The sequence below is a fragment of the Lagenorhynchus albirostris genome, chromosome 13 (genome assembly GCF_949774975.1).
Source record: "Lagenorhynchus albirostris chromosome 13, mLagAlb1.1, whole genome shotgun sequence".
In the NCBI taxonomy this organism is placed as follows: domain Eukaryota; kingdom Metazoa; phylum Chordata; class Mammalia; order Artiodactyla; family Delphinidae; genus Lagenorhynchus; species Lagenorhynchus albirostris.
Window position 1 is genome coordinate 20,201,553 of NC_083107.1, and position 21,616 is coordinate 20,223,168.

Genomic DNA, 21,616 nt, shown 5'->3' on the forward strand with positions numbered 1-21,616 from the left:
GTTGCGGAGCAACAGGCTCCGGATGCGCAGGCTCAGCGGCCATGGCTCACGGGCCTGGCCGCTCTGCGGCATGTGGGATCTTCCCGGAGAGGGGCACGAACCCGTGTCCCCTGCATCGGCAGGCGGACTCTCAACCACTGCGTCACCAGGGAAGCCCTCGCTGTGCTATTGGTGGAGCTTTTACAGAAGAGGTGTTCACTTTCTGCTGGAGCTGCCAGAGGTGAGCAGGTAAAACACCACACAGAGCCTGAGAATGAAGGTAACAGAGATGAAAGCAAGCCCAAGAGATAGAAACAGACCAGGGTTTAGCCATGTCTAAAGCCATGCAACCCTTGGCCACTGTGGTTACAAAAACTAAAAAAATCCCTTTTTTGCATTAAAGAAAGATTTTTTGACTTATAAAGGCAAGAGTTTGTTTGGTGTGTGTGTGGTATGTGTGAAAGAGATGGTATTTTTTGAACGTGGAAGATCAGGAAATTAAACTTTAAAAAATAAAACTCCAATCTCAAAACTGTCTCACACATACAAAAAGGAATTTACGCACACACATTATCAACTGGTCATCTGGCACTTACTGCAAAAAGCAACTCATTGGCTCACACGCTTCCAAGAGACAGCAGAAAAGAGAAGTGAAAGTGAGAGGGAGACAGATAGATGATTTAACTTTTCTAATCCAGAAAAAAAAAATACATTAAAACCAGCTCTAATGACCACCTCTGGGGAAAAAATGAATAGGAAGTAAAAAGAAAACAAACAAGTTAGTCAATATCAAAAGAAACAACCAAAAAGTAAACCCTTTCTATATCATACTCTTAGAACAGGCTACGCATATATAAAATGCAGATTCATTTTCCTAAAGCAACACCAGCATCTCTCAAAATCTCTCTCAGGACACCAATATCCCCACAAAACTGTTAGTCTTTTAAGCGCCAAAAGATTGGCAAAGTTAAAATAAGATGGAAATATGATCCACTGACAAGCAGTCAGCAGCAGAATTCTTTCTGTGATTTTGATGGGAAGGAACTCAACACACGTATCCCCTGCTTTTTGAAAGTTCACTTTATGCCACCTCACTTTTATGAAAGACCTACATTAGTACCTGGTTTTGCTAAGAGAAAGAGATCTGAAAAGGATTTTCGCTTTTACAAACAAAGGTGAAAATCAAAAACAGCGCACTCAGCATGTGTTTTGTAGGGAGCCCTTACAGAGAGAGGGCATCCTGAGCAGCAAGGGCGGTTCCACCAAGCTCCTTCCTGGGAACTACGCTCCACATCTCAGCATCAAGCCTTGAACTGTGTCTGTGAGCATCTGTGGTTTATCTCTATTGTGCATCCTGTCAGCAAGTTGTGTTCTAAGGTATTTGTTTCTTTGTTTTAAGGCGAAACCATTTCAGCTTACGAAAGGTTTCATAGGAATGCTCTACTTTTGGATAGTGGGGAAAACCTGTGTAAGAAATGTCACTGGAAGATTTTTGTATAAATAAATGCAAAACAATGATGGGAAGCTTAAATAATTAAAGCTGAATCTTATGACACAGTTGCTGTTTTGCCCCCTGCAGCATGTCTTTCTTCATGAATGTGCCTAATAGTCAACCGTGTCATTTGGGGTGATAACTGCATTCATGTCAGAAAAATTCCATCATAACACCCTTTTCAATGTCTTTTTCTAAGTCATGGTTAAACATTCCTCAAAATAACATTTATAAATATATTCTATTGACAAGCCTCTTTCACATAAATTGTCTCATTTTATGCAGTACATTCCCAAATAGTGTTCTGGTACAAACCAGAATACTAGGTTCAATGATCCAATATGAGTCAACTTAAATTAAAATTGCACAGGAAAAATTCAAATGATCATATTCATTGATGGTAGAATTTTATGATGATTTGCTTCTTTTAAACAATAAAAGCCTCGGTTATTGCATTCATTTTTTTATGCTGAAGTTTTGAACTTATACACCAACAGAAATATGTCCCACATCTCTTAAAGCAATACAAATACACTAGAGGAGAACAGAGAAGGAGAAGGAGATAAAACAACACATTGCATTCAGTCCTTGTGCTTAGAGCAAAACAAAATGGTGAAACTGATTACTCAGGAAGAGCTGATGTCATCTGAAATGACCAAAAATTCAGCCATTTTTTATATTAAAAGGTTTGGATGATATCTCATTTTACATTTAATTTTCAAATAAAATACAGCTTTTCCTTCATCTGGTACATTTTTTTTTTCTTCTTCCTTGCGGCACGCGGGCCTCCCATCACTGTGCCCCCGCCCACCGTTGCGGAGCACAGGCTCCAGACGCGCAGGCCCAGCGGCCATGGCCCACGGGCCCAGCCGCTCCGCGGCATGTGGGATCTTCCCGGACCGGGGCACGAACCCGCGTCCCCTGCATCGGCAGGCGGACTCCCAACCACTGCACCACCAGGGAAGCCCCATCTGATATATTTTTAAAAAGCAAATTACCAATACTGCCAGACAATAATGTTTATTGTAGCTCTAGTCATCCTGTATCAAGAAAAAAGTAATCGAGTCACATGTTCCAGACAAACAGGCCTCTATCAGCCACAGAAAAAGTCTTGTCCTGAAAGAGCAAATGTAATTTTTTTTTAAAGAACAAAGCATAAGTTTTAAAATAGGAGTATAATGTGTTTACAAAAAAGATTAAGAAAATGCTAGAAAAGAATAATGAAGGATATTTTGTCATCTACTAATTCCTTTGGAATGCAAAGTTCGTATCAATATATTATATTATCTCCCCATCAGTTAGAAAACATCAACTGGCTCCTGAATATCTGAAGACATTTAACAAATTAAGTACAGTAGGTTTTCATCATATTTGAATAAATAAGGACAGTAGCTGAAGAACTATTTTAAAATATAACAATCTTGGGCTTCCCTGGTGGCGCAGTGATTGAGAGTCCGCCTGCCGATGCAGGGGACACGGGTTCGTGCCCCAGTCCGGGGAGATCCCACATGCCGTGGAGTGGCTGGGCCCGTGAGCCACGGCCGCTAAGCCTGCGCGTCCGGAGCCTGTGCTCCGCAACGGGAGAGGCCACAACAGTGAGAGGCCCGCATACAGCAAAAAAAAAAAAAACAATAATCTTTGTATTCCCTGAGAAGTACTACAAAAAAACCTAGGGCCAAAAAAAAGTCCCTTCTCATATACATATAAGTTTGCAAAATATGGACCAGCATAGCATGATTAAACATACCTGTTTCAAAAAGTCTCCAGGAAAAAAGCTCACAAGCTTCCTCAAAAGAGCGGTTACAGCAGGTGTAACAAATGAAACCTGTTTTCACTAGGATTTAAAGAAACCTTCACCTTTATATTCCTTTGCAGTCAAACTTGTAACCACTGGGGGGAAAGGAGGACATGAAGGGTTAAGTACTCAAAGGTTTCAGAAAGCGAAGTGTCATCTTCGGTGAAAATACTTAACTTTGATTGTGTATACCTACAAGAGGGAGTTATAAGCTTTGCTTTCTAATTAAATTTGAAGACTGAACACATTTTTGTTCTTGCCAAGATCGGTCTTCAAATTCCTAGAGAGAAGTTAGGAGACACCTGCAGCTCAGTGAGACAGTGATGTTTCTCAATTTGATTTAAGCCTTCAATAGTCACTGCTTAGTTTCCACTCATTCCTAATACTCTGAGGAGTAAACTGGTGTCTCAGGGAAAAAAACACAAACAAACCTGAGAATCGCCGCAGAGAAACAACTGTGACTCGAGATGAGCATCATTCTTTCCTTAATCCACAAGAATATATTTCACTTCTTTCTAATACTGAGTTCCCAAAGTTTCATTTTCTTGGCTAAGCTTAGTCTAGGAAATGTCTTAAACACAGTTCTTCCCAATAATATGCCTCCTATCTTCTAAACGGCAATGGGGGTTAATGAACTTTACTACAGAAAAAAAAAAGACGCTAATGGAGACAATTCAGACCCTTTCATTAAGTATATAAGGATAATATTTAGGACACAAAACACATACACTTCTAATTTATAAGCCAATGGATACTGTGATGAGGAAAACTGAGAAATTATTTCTTTTAAAATAAAAAAGACAAATCATTTTCCAGGTTCAAATTATATAATGTATATTTTATTACTCAAAACACTAACTCTCTCATCACCATTCTAAGCAGTGGCACAGACCTAAAACTACTTTCGAAGAGTAGTCTTGGCTTCCTGGAGGCACGGCCTTGGCTCACTCTGGAAAAAAGTAATGGCCTTCTACTCAGGCATGTGGCCTGCTGAGATGCCTCAATTTTCGGGATAGAATGTCATTCCTCCCAGCTAACAGTTTAAAAGGTACAGCTCATAACACAGAATAGGAATATTTCAAACCCTCTGATCATTATTAGTAATACTGACTGCTCAAATGATTGAGCTATTACTATGTGCTATCCTTTTGCTCAGCCCTTTGACCCACCGCCCCCTGAGCCCTCCAAATACCCTATGAGGAAAGTACTATTATTTTCCTCTGTTCATAATCTCTTCATTAATTTATCTGAATCATCAAAGGCTAAAAGGTCTTATATCTCCCTGACTATATGTTATCCTCTGTACCTCTCATATGGTACTTATGTAAGTACCAGTATTGTTTTCCAGGATTCCATGTGTCCGTCTTTACTGTTGCCCCAAGAGCCTTCAAGCCTTGTGCAGAGTGGTCCATAGCACAGGAAACTCTAAAAACTCGTTGAATGGATGGTGCTTACCATCTCTTTTCCTTTCAGGGTAATTATACAACATTTTTCTCAGTACATTTTCTGTACAATTACTTATTGTATAAGATCCATATACCTATCAGAAAACACATTTTCCCATTCTATAAGAGGCTATATTTTTATCAATTTCTAGAAAGGATGATCAACTTCAAAGATTTCATTTAGCTGCAAGATAACTGAGAACAGCAGGAACTCAAGATCGATTTTCTGATAAAAAAATATAAAAATGCTAAAATAAATGCAAATATATCTTAACTAGAAAGCTCAACCCAAAGCTAAAGATCTGCTCTTACAATAATTTAGTGGTAAGAAGTGAAATTACAAAAGATGAAGAAGATAATAAAGGCTTCTCCAAGTGAACTTTCATATTTAAATTAAAAACAAAAGTAACAACAAAAAAGGTAAGTGCTGAAAAAAAAAAACCCTAAACTAAAAGAAAAGGAAGGCTTTGTGGAAAAGAAAAACTATAAACTTTGAAAAAAAGGGATAAAACACTTTTATGTTATACAGTGAAAAAATAGGGAGCCTGCCAGAGGCTGAATAGGGGAATAAGAAGCAGGAGGCCAGACTCCAAAATAGAGCACATCCAACCGCAAAGCTGACAGCGCTGACAATAATAACTAAGAAGGGAGGCCATGGTTTTAGGAGGTGATGTTCTTGACAGAAAATAATCAAAAGAATGCTACACTCTTGACAGTTTGGTAATATTTGAAGATTTACTACACAGCAGAGAAGCAGACAGCAGAGCAGTGATGTGCAGAGAGCTACAGCGTCCTCAGCACCCATGCCAATAACAAGTGAGAAAATGGGGGCATCAGATGCCCAAGGGGCCAACGACCACTTCAGGAGTTCCATTTTCCTCTAGGGGGGTGTTTTATTTTACTTTTTTTTTTTTTTTTTTTTTGCGCTATGCGGGCCTCTCACTGTTGTAGTCTCTCCCATTGCGGAGCACAGGCTGCGGACGCGCAGGCTCAGTGGCCATGGCTCACTGGCCCAGCCGCTCCGCGGCATGTGGGATCTTCCCAGACCAGGGCATGAACCCGTGTCCCCTGCATCGGCAGGCGGACTCTCAACCACTGCGCCACCAGGGAAGCCCTAGGGGGTTGTTTTATTCTTAAAATGAAGGGTGTGTTTTCGAACGAGTTTTAGGCACAATACACTTAAAGACACTATTTTCTGAGTCTCTTTTAGGGAAAGAAAACCAGAATGTAGGCTAAGAGGAGGGGAAAATGAGGATTGACTCCAGAGGCCTGTTTATACCTGTTGCCTGACACAATAGGGGCACAGTGGGGGTGAGAGGCAGCTGTAGCCAGCACAGAGAGCAAGTCAGGTCAGCAAGCATGCCCAGCTGTGCAAGTGCATTCCCTGCTGCACCAGGAATTAAAAGGGAAAAAAAATCACATCACTGACACATTTTCTCATTAAAATGCCATTTGCAGTTGCCGGCCAGCTCTGAGACAAAGTATCATGTATTAAAACCAGTCCCATATTCCCATTCTTTACATATTACAGTCATGTAACAATAAAAGCCAACTCTGCCTTAGTGGGGAAAGGCAAGAAATATTGACAGTAAACTCAGGAATAAGAAATGTATGTCCACTATTGCCACCACTATTTACTTAACGTTGCCTAGGAAGTGTAATCCAACACACTTAAAACAAAACAATTGGACACATGAGAATTAGAAAAGAAAAGGTAGGATTATCTCACACTACAAATAAATGCCTTGAAAGCCAAGTGAAAAACTACTGCAAACAATAAAAGATACCAGTAGCCTTCATCCATACAAATAAAAATACACAATTTTAAAATCTAATGGAACAAAAGACATGACTTAAAACAGCAACAAAAAGACAAACTACTTAGAAATGTGAAAAACTTGCATGAAGAAAATATTTAAGCACTCCTGAAAGATCGAAAAACATACTTGAAAGAAAAGAAATGATGGTGTTCTTGGATAGAAATACCTGGTATCATAACAATGTCAGTCCTTCCTAATTTATTAATTTATATCAATCCCCATGAAATACTACCAGGTTATTTTTCTTTTTCTGGAGCTAGATAATTTCATGACTGTGAGACTGGTGCATGCATTATATACAAATCAAATAACCATAAAAAACGTCCAGGAATCAGATCCAAGTACATATAAAAATCTACAGACTTCTACATTTTGCTTTTCTTTTTTACCTCATTAATATAACCTGAATTTGAACTAAGCAGGAATCACTGAAATCGACTGAAACACACTGAATATACAAAAATCATGAATTCATAATGACATGCAATGATAAAGACAACAAGAAGGAAGAAAAAAATTCACTCCTACCATGACCATCACCCATTAATTATCACTGGAAATTTCAAGGAAACTAACTCCTTCCTCTAAAAGTTATCAATTCCAACTTTTCTAAATAAACTCTAAGGTAACTGGGTAGCCCTAGTGAGGAAAACTCTTCGTTTACAGAAGAAAACCAACCGATAAATACAGAGAAAGGGGAAAATTAGAATATATAACTCCTGTTTGTAACACCTAACAAGATAACTGATTCAGGAAAAGGTAACTGGATGAAACTATTAGATGAACAGTTGATGAGAATCTTTATTTATTTATTTATTTATTATGTATTTATTTATTTTTGGCTGTGTTGGGTCTTCATTGCTGGGCACGGGCTTTCTCTAGTTGCAGTGAGTGGGGGCTACTCTTCGTTGCGGTGCACGGGCTTCTCATTGTGGTGGCTTCTCTTGTTGTGGAGCATGGGCTCTACGTGGGCGGGCTGCAGTAGTTGTGGCCCCCAGGCTCTAGAGTACAGGCTCAGTAGTTGTGGCACAGGGGCTTAGTTGCTCCACGGCATGTGGGATCTTCCAGGACCAGGGCTCGAGCCCGTGTCCCCTGCATTGGCAAACAGATTCTTAACCACTGCGCCACCATGCAAGTCTTGATGGTCATCTTTAGAATGAAGGGATAACACTGGCAGCATCTGAACCCAGTGTCAATCAGATGTTAGGTGCCTTCAGAAGTGATACAATATGAAACAGATGGCCTATGAAGCATTCCATCAAAAACATATATCCGAAACCTAATTTAGAAGCTAATTTTCTGCTTATAAGAATGATGAAGGATAGGGGATCATGTTAAACAACAAATGAAGAAGAAACAAGATTTTCAGTTTCCTCAACCAAACAATTGAATCGAAAATAAATAAATAAATAAATGTGTGGGAGACAGCCTGGTCTTGACTAAAAGAGGGGTCAGAAAAACAGGCACATTTAGATTCTCAAGGTCATCAGTAATCAGGAAATGCAAATTAAAACTACAATGAGGCATCACTTTATACCTTTTTGAATGGTCAAATAATAATAAAAAAATACTGAAAATAATAAGCATTGACTAAAATGTGGAGCAAACAGAATTCTCATATATTGCTTTGGAAATGCAAAATGGTACAGCCACTCTGGAAAACAGTTTGCAGTGTTGTAAGAAGTTAAACGTGCATTTACCATGTGACCCAGCAAACCCAGATAGATACTCCTGGACATTTACCCCAAAGAAAAGACATATATCCACACAAAACCTACTGTGAATGTTTATATTAAGATTTATTCATAATCAACCAAAATAACCCAAATGACAAACATTCCAAATGTCCATCCACTTGTGACTGGATAAACAAACTGTGGCAACAACCATCATCTGTATGATGGAATAGTGCTCAGCAATGAAAAAGGTACAAGCTATGATAAAGGGAACAACAAGACCAATTTCAGAATAATTACGCTAAGTGAAAGAAGCTAGACTTAAAAGGTTAGACACTGCATGATTCCACTTATAGGATATTCTGGAAAAGAAAAAACGATGGGGACAGATAAAAATATCTGTTGTTTCAAGGAACTGTGGTAACAGGGAGGGAATAGACTAAAAGGCGCACGAAAGAACTTCTTGATTATGCTGGTGGTTACACAAATAGATAGATTTGTCAAAATCCATAGGATTGCACACCTAAAAGTAGTAAAATTTGCTGAATATGAATTACATCTCAATAAACCTGAACTTTAAAAGAGAGTGAGAGAGAGAGAAAGGGAGAAGGGCCTAGGAAACAGAACAACAAATGCAATATATGGAATTTGTTTGAATTCTGATTCACACAAATAACTATGAAAAAATATTTTTAAAGCAAACTGGAATACCTAATTGTGGCCTGAATATTAGCTGAAACCAATAAATTATTTTACATTTTGCTAGATGGAACAATGACAAAATGGTTATGTTCTTTTAAAGCCCATATTTTATATTTTTAAGAATAGCGTTTAGGGGTAAAATGACATGCTTTATAACATCCAGATAAAAACCTAAGAGACACATTTAAAAACTGGCAACATTTGTATAATTCTAGCACCCAGGTAAGGAATATATGACAGTTCATTATAAAAAAGAAACAAGCTAGTCATATAAGCAACTCTATTTTGTGTATATTTGAAAATGTTTATAATTAAAGATTAAAATAATAGCAAACATTTGTTGAGCATTTATCCCGTGTCTGGCAATGTTTTAACTACTTTACATATTAACACATTTAATGCTCATTGCAAACCTAAGTACAATTATAATCCCCCTTTTATACATGAGAAGACTGAGATCCTCTAAAGTTTAAAAATTGTCCCAATATGAAGTAACCAGTAAGATTCAAGCAGGTTCAGCCTACATTCTTAACCACTTCTAAGTCATAATATAGGTTACAAGGTCTGCTTATAATCTGTCCATATTATTTCTCTTAAATCAGTTATCATGTTGACACACTCAGCTATATATCTTCATGCTCATCATTTTTTTAATTCTGTGATTTCACACTAAAGTAGAAAAACCATACCATCTGCAATTCTCTAAACTGTAACAACAGGCCTAGCTAGATTATGGAAGAAACAAAACGTGAAAGTTAATTTCGCATATAATTTGGAATAAGATAAATCCATTTGAACTACTACTGTTTTTTGCCAGGAGAATGATTTAGTAAGTGATAAAACTGATTTACTCCACTGGTTCCTTTTCAGTTTCATATGCATACCTTCAATTCCATTTTCCCATCTGCGTTTTCTATTACTGAAACGAAGAAGTGTAGTACACCATAAAACTATCCTAAACAGGCTCATGAATATTTAGTAAGATGTTTTTGTATAGGTACGGCTAATCACTGTCAGCTGAAAAAAATGGGAAATGGCAAAGAATTTGTCAACCCGTGGACTTTTACTTCTCCCTGTCTTTTTTATCCTTGGGAAAAAGTATAAACTCTAAAATCTAGCAAAATCAAAGTCATAGCAAAGACTAATGTTTCTCTTTCTGGATTTGTCTCCACCGACAGGAAGTTAAAAATAACACAGGGTTGTACGTGTGATCCTTCTCTGAGGTACATCTCCAAGAGGAATATTTAAAAACAAGATTATGGAGGGATTTGATTTACACATGAAAGTTTAGCCAAGACACATTGATCTAGGGGATAATTTGGGGTGATCCTAATAGCAGTTTGCTTTTAGAGGCCAAAAAAGTTAATCAACTAACATTTTGGGAAGTTAAATACAGCTCCTTTTTCACTGAGAAGGGAACACAATGATAAAATCAAATCACTCAGCACCAAAACTCAAAGCTACAAATGAATTCTTATTTGAATGGAGGGTTATGACTTTTTTCCTCATACTTATTACCTACTCGTCAGGAAATACACTCTAGGAAAACATTATTTAATTCAGATTACATAAATTAGCCAACACTTTGTTCTTCTTCAGATAAGAAAAATGTTATATTTAAGAATGAAATGTCTTCATAAATTTTATTAGATTTCTCCTTTGTATCCATGACCATTTTAAAGGGAAAAATCAGTTACCCTTTGTATTAATTTTCTATCACTGCTATAACAGATTACTACAAATTTAGTAGGTTAAGCAAACACAAAATTATAACCTTAAAGTACTGTACGTCAGAAGTCCAGAATGAGTCTCAGCAGACAAAAATCAAGGTGTCAGCAGAGTTGCATCTTTTCCAGAGGCTCTAGAGAAGAATCTGTTTCTCTGTTTGTTGAGGTTTCTCCCTGAATTCAGTCCTTAGAGGTTGTAGAACTGTCTGCAGTTTCTTGCTGGCAATCAGCTGAGGCCCATTCCCAGCTTTAGATGCCACTACATCCCTTGGTTCACAGCTCCTTTTCTCCATTTTCTAAGCCACCCATATAATCCAGGATTACTTCCCCAGTTCATGGTCTCTAACCTTAATCACATCTGCAACATCCCTGTCATGAAAGAGAACATATTCACAGGTTCTGGGGATCAGACAGTGGACAACTTTGAGGGACCATTACTCTGCTCGTCATACCTTTTGATACTACAACATTAGAATGTGAATTAAATTTCTGCTTGCCCAATATAACCTTTCAGACATTCTTGCCTGGGCTGCATGCATCAAGCACCTGGTAATACTGAGAGCAGGTAACAAGGCAGTGGATAGTGGGGCCATTTCAATCACTGAATTTCTTCCAAACCTTCTGACCAACAAGAACCATAAAGAAGCCATTAATCAACCTGCGTTCCTTACCAAATTATTACTCTTTAAAAAGTATTCAAAGGCATAAGTGATTATGGTCAATTCCAGACTTCTGATCACCGAAAATGTTAAGCATCACCAGGCTGACCTTACAAAATTTCATGCCAACACAAAGAAGACTGTTGCTTTAGTTGATTCTCATATGTATGCTACATAAAGGTACAGCTGCCACTAGCTTTCTTGAAACATTGAAATCATCACTAAATCCACTGCCCACTAAGATTCTCATGAACTGGTATGGAAAGATATTTCACAGCTGCCAGTATTCAATCCCTCTGGCATTCTTGAACATCAAAACATCAGTTTTCAAGTGTAATAAATCCGTTTCTTCTATGAGAGGAACAGCAGCCAAAAATTAAATTAGGTGTGTCTTCCTAAAATTAACAGCACTGGGAAACTGCCAAAGTCATTGTATATAAAATTCCATTATCATTGTGGTATTTTTCTCCCTCTACAGGTGGGAGGGTGAAACAATTTTCATTTCTGCCTAATTTTTGTCACTTAGCTGTCTTCCAGTCAGGATTCCATCCCACATCCCTTTTTACTTTCCCAACATACATTTATTTAATGACTCCTGGGAGCCAGGCACAGTTCTGGATATTAGAATTTGACAAACTCAAAGATAAGATAAAAATATTTCATGAATATCTCGAAAAAGGTGACAGAGGAACTGGTGAATTTCTGAAACGTCTACACCTTCAAAAAGCAGATCCTAACTGGACAGCTGCATGTAAATCAATGAAGTTAGAATACACCCTCACACCATACACAAAAATAAACTCAAAATGGATTAAAGACTTAAGTATAAGACATGAGACCAAAAAGCTCCTAGAAGTTAACATAGGCAAAACATTCTCAGACATAAATCACTGTAATATTTTCTTAGATCAGTCTCCCAAAGCAAAAGAAATAAGAGCAAAAATAAATGAGACCTAATCAAACTTACAAGTTTTTGCACAGTAAAGGAAACCCTAAACAAAATGAAAAGACAACCTGTGGACTGGGAGAAAACATTTGCAAACAACGCGACGGACAAGGGCTTAATTTCTAAAATACACAAACAGCTCATACAACTCAATATCAAAATGAACAACCCAATTAAATAAGAAAAAAAAAAAGAAGCAGATCCTAAAAAACATGGATTTCTAAAATCTAATCAGGAGTCGGGGTTGCTACAATGGGCATTTCCTGACCAAAGCTCCAATTCAGACCTACTTGCCTTTCCTGAAATAGTGGTAACTTTTGTAATAACATCTGAGAGCCAAGCATTTGCCATTAAATTTTCTGTCTTCAGTATCAGATGGCCCACAAGCTTGTGGGAGCTTTGTTCAGAAGAAATATCTTTCCTTTGTGCTGAAGAATAGCCAAAGATTTGGAGGTTAAACTATATTCTCCTGATTTCTCCCCAAACAAACACGCTGTCTATTTTAAAAGCCAAGGCAGGGTCTTCCCTGGTAGTGCAGTGGTTGAGAGTCCGCCTGCCGATCAGGGGATGGAGGTTCGTGCCCCGGTCTGGGAGGATCCCACATGCCACGGAGCGGCTGGGCCTGTGAGCCATGGCCGCTGAGCCTGCGCGTCCGGAGCCTGTGCTCCGCAACGGGAGAGGCCACAACAGTGAGAGGCCTGTGTACCGCAAAAAAAAAAAAAAAAAAAAAAAAAAAAAAAAAAAAGCCAAGGCAATAAAAATATTAAATTTGATGACAAAAGGAGGATTGAATAAAGATTATATTAAAGTGGCCCACTGGTGGAAGAGTTCAGATGTCTAATGGGCCCTGTAGGCACCTTTAAACACAGTATTAAATCTTTAATAAGACATTGAAAAAACAGTGAATTTCTGTGGTCGTGAGGGAGATCCAGGGCCTCAAGACATACCAGCATTACTACATATGGTTTAGAACCTGGTCTGATACATGATTACAAAATGAAGAGAATTCTAAGAAGAAAATAAAAAGTAGGGTAAAAATTCAAAAAGAATCAAATAAAAAATGTACAACGTATGCTATTAGTAGTAATGTCAAATATGGCAGGAATCCTAAGCAAAATGAAAGTAGGCTACAATAAATTATTAAAAAGCAGAGATAAAAAAATTGGAAGTTTGGGATTGACATATACACACTACTATATTTCAAATAGATAACCAACAAGGACTCACTGTACAGCACAGGGAACTCTGCTAAATATTCTGTTATAACCTAAAGGGAAAAACAATTTGAGAAAGAGCAGATACATGTATATGTATAACCAAATCACTCTGCTGTATACCTGAAAGTAACACAACATTGTTAATCAACTATAATCCAATATAAAATAAAAGTAATAAAAAAGGAGAATGTGCCAAAAAAAAAAGCAGAGATAGCCAGTGTGGCTCTTAAATATACAGTTATACACCATTTAACAGACAACATATTAAAATACAAAAAGACTGAAAGAAAGGAAAATATGCACCATGTGGAAAATTAGATACAATACTTATCTGGCTAGATATTAAGGATTATTACAAATCAGCAATAATGATAAAATATACTGACTTAGAAATTGTCCAACAGACCAGGACAGAAGAGACAGCCCAGGAGCAGATCTATGCTACATGGAAAGTCAATGTGGACAGAGGGTAAATGGCAGATGAGCTTGCAAAAAGAGACTACATGGGCTTCCCTGGTGGTGCAGTGGTTAAGAATCCACCTGCCAATGCAGGGGACATGGGTTCAAGCCCTGGTCCGGGAAGAGCCCGCATGCCGCAGAGCAACTAAGCCTGTGCACCACAACTACTGAGCCTGCACTCTAGAGCCCGTGAGCCACAACTACTGAGCCTGCACGCCACAACTACTGAAGCCCACACGTCTAGAGCCCGTGCTCTGCAACAAGAGAAGCCACCACAATGAGAAGCCCACACACTACAATGAAGAGTAGCCCCCGCTCGCCACAACTAGAGAAAGCCCACGCAGAGCAACAAAGACCCAACATAGCCAAAGATAAGTAAAAATAAAATAAATTTATACAAGAAAAAAAAACAGACTACAAATGCTACTGGGGAAGTTGTATTCATCCACACAATGAAAAACATAATTAGATTCCTACCTGACTCATACTTAAAAATATATTCCAGACAAATGATAGATTTGAATGTAAAATGAAAAAATGTTTAAACTAAAAAGAAAATACAATGAAAAATGTTTAAACTGAAAAGAAAATATCGGAAAATATTTTCTGTCCTTAAGATTAGAAAAGAATTCCTAAGCAAGATGCCCTCCACTAAAAAGAAAACCCACAAAATACAAGTTAAAACAATGATAAATTATTTATCTCAAAAGTAGCAGCATCAAAAGTCTCCATTAAATAAAAAATGGCAGAAAATAGTTGAACTTTATACAACCAACAAAGGAATATTATCTTGAAAAAATAATGAAATGCCACATATTAATAAGAAAAAGACAAATGACCTAATAGAAAAAAGACCAAAATATCTAAACAGAAAATTTAAAGGCCAAATACGTAGTGAAACATGTACTTCTAGCTATGGAGCTACTGAGTGTTGGGGTACTTTTCACTCATTTACAATTTCCATTCAGTTGTTGTACTGTCTGGGCCCACTAGTCCACATGAGGATATCTACATGCCAGCTATTCACACCTCAATGACCACACCTGATTAAAGGCAGTGATGATGTTAGTATACCCAAGTATCATCTAAATAATCTATTCAAACATTTTCCACTTACATTTATCAAATGAATTTATAAAATTTTACATTAAAGTATCGGATAAAAAGGACACAATATCACCTTCCTCAACAGAGGGACTGAATTAAACTTAGATTCTCTCATTTTTAGAATAGCAAATGTATTCAGCTCAGAGTAACTGCATGAAGCAAAACTGTCATAAACACATGCAGAGTGCCAGCACTATTAAACTGGTAACACCTTAAAACACCACTTACCTTTATATACCTGACCTAATTGGATTTCAAAATCATAGGGGAAAAGTCAGTGTATTTTAAAGCACCAAATTAATTAATGGTTTAAAATAAGTTTTAGGCTATCTACAATAAGTGATTTAGAAAGGATGAAGGTACTTCTGCTAATCAAAATATTATATATATTTTTTGAAACTTCTTCAAGCCTGAAATAATTCGTAATAGTCTTCCTACAGTTTGAAAGGGCAAATGTCACTGACTTTCCAGTACCTTGTCATATCACTGCAAAATGACCTAAAATAACATTTCTAAATGAAAGCTATGTCTTTCGATATGAATCAATATTTTTACAAAACTCATCTAAATAAATATATATTTTTAAAATCCCTAAGTAGATTTTGATGTCATTAAATACCATTTAATGTAATATTGGAAAATTTTATCTGAAAACAAATAAGTGAAATTAAACTAAAAATGCATCATTCCTTCAAAGAATGAAGAAAGCATTAAACATTCTGAAACTACTTGGGGTGGTAAGCAACCATAATACAATGGAGTCCAATTATAAGAACTTACAGGTGATCCTAACATCTTAACATTATGTAAAACACATGCCTTAAGCAACTGAACTATGGTTCTCACAGGAACATTTGAAATGCACTAAGATCAAAGAGGAAAATCATGAACTCGGAAAGCTTAAAATGTAAAACCAACGTGAAGAACATGGCCATAAACTTGTATACTCACATTTTCAAATGGGTAAACTTAAGTAAAATAAATTTAAATTAAAGTGGAAGTTATGCTTTAAAGTTTTTAGTAGACATATTTCCTAAATGATGCATAACTCCATTTCAGAAAACAAGGAAATCTCTGAACTTCTTCATTTATGAATGAAATAATGTTATTTTAATACCAAGTTTAAGTGCATAAGGCTTTTAATTTAAACTCTATAAATAACTGACCCACATATTTTACAACAGGCTCAATGCCTAGTGAAGTTGTAGGTTCAAAAATGAGAGAAAAGCAAACACTAAAAATGAATGATATCATCTATCAATGAGCATGCACACCCCATAAATTTAATCTCAGATATACTAATACCTGGTCTTATAAACAATACATAAATAAATATATGAGCCTTGACTAACAAAATAATGAGATTCTTGTTCTGGACTCTTAGATGGAATAAAGTAGAAGATATAACCTTTTAAAATACTATATAAAGTAATGTGGGTACTTTTTTAAACCGAGGTATATTATACCTCAGTTTATTTGTTTATTAAATAAAAAGCACAGATATATTTAGTATGTTTAGTTTTAAAAATTGTATACACTGGTGTAACCACCACCCAAAACAAAATATTAAAGAGAGAAAATGTCCATCTCCCATAAAATCCCCTTTACCTCCTTCTATTTAATTCCTCTCCTCCCCAACACAGGTAAATGTGGTTGATTTTTTTTAACAAAGCAAACAGAAGTAGACATCTAAATATCTCAATTGGCAACTTATTGAATTGAAATTGTCATTACTAACAAATGTTTGATCTCATTTAGAAGTGTTTTCAGAGTCTGAATAGTGACAAACTTTCATCTTTTAAATGTTTGATTATTGAGAAAAATTTCCAAAGTCATTCATAAATAAGTCTGAAAAAAAGGTAATTACAGAGAAGGAAAAGGAGGTAACATAGTCCAGACACCTAAGTGCCAAGCGCTGGGCTAACCATTTTAGACTAATGCTCTCCTCATTTGCTGTTCACAGCAATCCTGAGAGACAGTTATGATTATCTTTATTTTGGAAATGAGGAAATTGAGATTCAATAATGTTAAGTAATTTGCCCAGGATTCCTCATTTGTAGACCCAGGATTCAAGTTCAGTTCTTGTCCTCCAAAAGAGATGCTCTTGTACTAAACTCCAAGGAGACTCTTTACAGTGGTTAATACTGTTTGGAGGGAAAATGAAACCTCAGGACTTCCTCGCTTTCTGTCTGCGCTTTCAGTACACTTACCCAGCTGTGTGATAACGGAAGGCAAGCCAGGCAGCAGCAGAATCTAGGGAGATGGACAAATGCCTGTCCTGGGAAAAGTCAGACCTACCTGAAGCAGTTCATGAAAAACCGGGCTTCTAGGAGCAAACCAGAGCAGCAGGTCCATCTTCCTGAAGCTGATGTGGGTCATCCACAGGCAGGACTCTTAAGAGCGCTGGTGAGGGGTTTCACCCCACTATCTCCAGCAACATGACCAAAGGTATGCAAGTGCTTGTAGATTTCAAGAGAAGCTTCGTATTCCTTGGGGAGGTAATTCAAACCAACTCAATAAAGACAAGATGATGACAGCTGACAACCCTGGCCACCCATGGTGGCCCAGGGAATGGTGACAATGCCAGGTTTTTGTTTCGTTTTCTCAATATTTTTCTGCTATGAGGGCACAGTGGGCAGATGGAAGCACATGACAACCATGGGTAATTTCAGCTGGGTGAATCTGTAAAACTAGTTCCTTGAGAATGGATAAGCTCGAAGAGCCAGATACATTCCATTACAAGAGGATATTCTGCTTCGCAGAATACCTAACAAAATATTTCTAAGTACAAATTTGAAACTTACTATGTTCCTTTCAAAATGTCTGATGTAGGCGGTCAAAGATCAAAAAGGAAGTGTCGGTTTGAATGCTTCCTTATTTCTTCCAGTGAGTTTGACCAGATGGTAGGCAAGATAGATGACCAATGCCTTACAGAATCTCTGAGCATTTTTGAAAGGATTGTCAATAACCAGGTTTTCAGCAATGTCGCCATAATTCTTTTCTTAAATGAGACAGACTTGCTTGAGGAGAAAGTGCAAATGTTGAGCCCCAGAGATTATTTCTTAGAATTTGAAGAGGATTCTCACTGCTTAAGAGACATCTAAAAACTCCTGGGGGAATGTTGCTGTTAACAAATGCCAGGACCAGCAGCATAAGCTCTTATACCAGCACCTCACAGTACTATCAACATGGAAACACCCGCCTTATTTTCCAAGATGTGCCAGGTACTATTCCTCATGACAACTTTAAGCATCTTATTCTACAGTGATGCACACAAAAAAACTTGTTATTCTAGTATCTTCTCGTGTTTTTATTTTTTTTAATTTATTTATTTTATTTATTTTTGGCTGCACTGGGTCTTCGTTGCTGTGCATGGGCTTTCTCTAGCTGCGGCAATCGGGGGCTACTCTTCGTTGCGGTGCATGGGCTTCTCTTGCTGTGGAGCACAGGCTCTAGGTGCGTGGGCTTCAGTAGTTGTGGCATGCGGGCTCAGTAGTTGTGGCATGCGGGCTCAGTAGCTGTGGCTCACGGGCTCTAGAGCGCAGGTTCAGTAGTTGTGGCGCAGAGGCTTAATTGCTCTGCGGCATGTGGGATCTTCCTGGACCAGGGCTCGAACCCGTGTCCCCTGCATTGGCAGACTGATTCTTAACCACTGCACCACCTTGTGAGGTGGTAACTCATTGTAGTTTTGAGTTGCATTTCTCTAGAATTAGAAAAATCTTGATTCTACGCTTAACTTCTTGGAAATCTTAGTCCCTCATCTGCAGACTTTGGTTTGTGGCTGAAACCTCCTGAATAACATAATCTGCAAAGTTCAGGCTTTGATCTGTTTCACTATGGCTATGATTTCAGTTAAGTGGTAATCTCCTAGCAGACCTCAAACTAGGTAAACTTCAGGCTTTAAATTTTTCCACTTTTAAAACTGAATACTCTGTTGGTGCCAACTACTGGCATCCTGAAATACTGTAGGTATGAGGTTAAGGACAAGCAAAACAAGCAAGATTAAGATCTTTCCTCTGCCTTACATCTGTTACATATCTTTATGGTGGCCTCCTACTTTGAAAAAGATATTGGAAAAAAAATTGATCTAAGGAATGACATTCTCTAAGTTTACACAGATCTAGCCTTCATGTTTTTTAAACTGCTTGTACACCCACCTCACCTTGTTTTTGAATTCTGTGGTTTTTGAAGACAACATTCTCAAGGTTTTAAAGTTTATACAAGGATTTCTGGTATGACGCTAATTAAGGGTTTGCAAGTGGTACCAAAGAGCCAAAGATACATGAATGCCATATATAATATTTTGATCAAAAGGAAAGAGTGGAAAAGAATTTGCCTTTTTCATATTTAATTATTATATAATTAATGTACCATATGTAGAACATTCTGGCCATAACAGCAACTAAAAACTGCAAGCAACTTCATAATAGAATGGTCTAAATAAATATATACTTTCCATAAACATTTTTTAAAAATAAAAAAATCAGATGTCACTATATTTTAATAAAGCTAATTTTCTTAGCATCAACTTCTACAGTGGAAGAGATGTAAGGTAATATGTTTTGACCTTGTAATTTTTTAAATGAGGAAACTAAAGTAGAAGACAGTGAACAGTTAAAGTGGACATAAAATCCACTCTCTCTTTTCCAAGTCTGGGTTCCTCTCCAAGTTTTCTGGGAAAACTCATTCACAGTTTTCAAACATCTTTAGTCTGAATGCTTTTCTCAAAAGTAATCAGATGCATAGATTTGGTATAAAAACAGATCAAAGCAGAGGTGTTCGGGTAGAAGTTGTTGGGGAACCACAAATTCCAGTCTATACCCTCGCCCTCCCCAGTCATATTTCCAGGAATCCCTAAGATTTGGTGGAATACAGTTAGAAAACCATATGCTTTATACCATATCAACTCATAAAATAAATCTGGAAGATAGCCAAGTATTAAAATGTGAAAAAAAAGTTAAACATCAATACAAAAGGCAAATTACAATTTAATATAACAATCTGAGAACTGTCCCAAGTTAGCTCATGATTATGCACCAAATGAATGAGGCTGAAAATGGGCACCCATAAGGGTTCAGGAAAGGAAGAGTCACAGTATGCTGGGTGTGGTCTGGAGTAAGTTACCAAAGAGAGCACTGGGAGGCAGGAGGTAGACGGAGCCCTGGGTGAACAGCTGGAGTCTGTCAAGTGGAATAAACTGGAGCTTTGTTTTCCCTAGACACTTCAAGGATAAAGTTAATGGCAGGAGTTGAGGTCTGCTGGAATAAAGAGATAAAATGACCACATCTATCACTCCTGAAGTCAAGAAAACCTCCCTAACTGTACATGCACAGGAAGGCTCCTTGGGGGGTCAAAAAGGGAGGGGTTGTCACCCCATAACAGGTGGCGTCAACCTCCCATAGGCCTCTGCACTGGAATCCATCTTAAAAAAAGATGTGCATGCATACTGGGGAGGGCCCTAAGACAGGTCAGATGTGGGAAAAGAAGCAAGATAATTGGCCAGAGGAGAACAAAGACCCAGAAGAACTGCCCTTATATAAATGATTTAACTGCCTCTTTACCAGGTTCCTCCTCAATAAGGAAGACGCCCACACCCTTTCTCTCTGGGTGTGTATTCCTGCTTTGCTTCTGTAAGAAACTGCTTCTCGGCGTGCCCTCCCACATGTTGTGTTGTGCTAATAATAATAAACTTTGTACCTGTTTTTACGGTTTTTGCCTCCTTAAGACATTCTTGTTTTTCAATGCCAGGGCAACTTTGCTTCTAGCCTCTAGCCCCTGGTGGACTAGCAGTTAGGATTCCTGGTTTTCATCCAGCCTTGCCAGGTTCAATTCCTGGGCAGGGAACTAAGATCCTGCTTCAAGCCACCACTCACTGCTGTCTCCCCAAGATCAACTTCACTCTTAAGATATGTGTAGTATTTAAATAAGAGGAGAGTAGTAGTGAAAGAGGAAGAGGTAAGGGAAGTTAGCATCAGCAATAGCACTGGAACAAGAAAGAACAATATAATTTCAGCAAAAGTAAGTAGACCAACTAAGCTCAAAGGATGGGCTGGGGAAGCTGAAAAAGGTGAAGTTAAACCCAGAAATATATGTTGAGCTAGACTATGTCAAGTTAATGAGTTCTGATTTTATCCTGCAGGCTACAGGGAATTACTGAAGGTTTCTGAATCAAGGTAGCAATATGATCAAAGTGTTTTAGGAATTTTATTGAAACAGTGGTGTAAAGATATTCTAGGAAAGAAAAAATTGGAGAAGAAAGATCAGTTAGGAGGCTATTTGCAGACATCCATGCATGATGACGATCAAAACCAGGTTAAAAGCTGAAAGGACAAATATATCAATCAGGAAGTAAGATTTGAAAGGACTTAGAAAGTTACCTGTCATTCCAGATATTAAAAAAATAGTCTAGATATTTATCAGAGATCTTGTAAAGAGGATGCATATCTCAGATGATAATTGAACTATATGACCTCTAAGGTTCCTCTCCAGTTCTGAAATTAAAATTCTATGTAATAGACTGAATATGTTGATAAGGGGTGGGCGTGGGTAGGAGCCCAACAAAAATTAAAAATTTAAAGCTTGGTGACTGCAT

At 37.7% G+C, this 21,616-nt stretch overlaps 1 protein-coding gene and 1 pseudogene across 1 annotated transcript in view; one reads left to right on the top strand and one right to left on the bottom strand.

Moving 5' to 3' along the window:
• The window catches only part of CTNNA2 (catenin alpha 2), a 1,202,879-nt gene that overhangs the window by 1,122,771 nt on the left and 58,492 nt on the right, over nt 1-21,616 (bottom strand). The gene's annotated exons all lie outside the window — the stretch shown is intronic.
• Nucleotides 17,283-18,292, top strand: LOC132531738 (guanine nucleotide-binding protein subunit alpha-13-like; annotated as a pseudogene).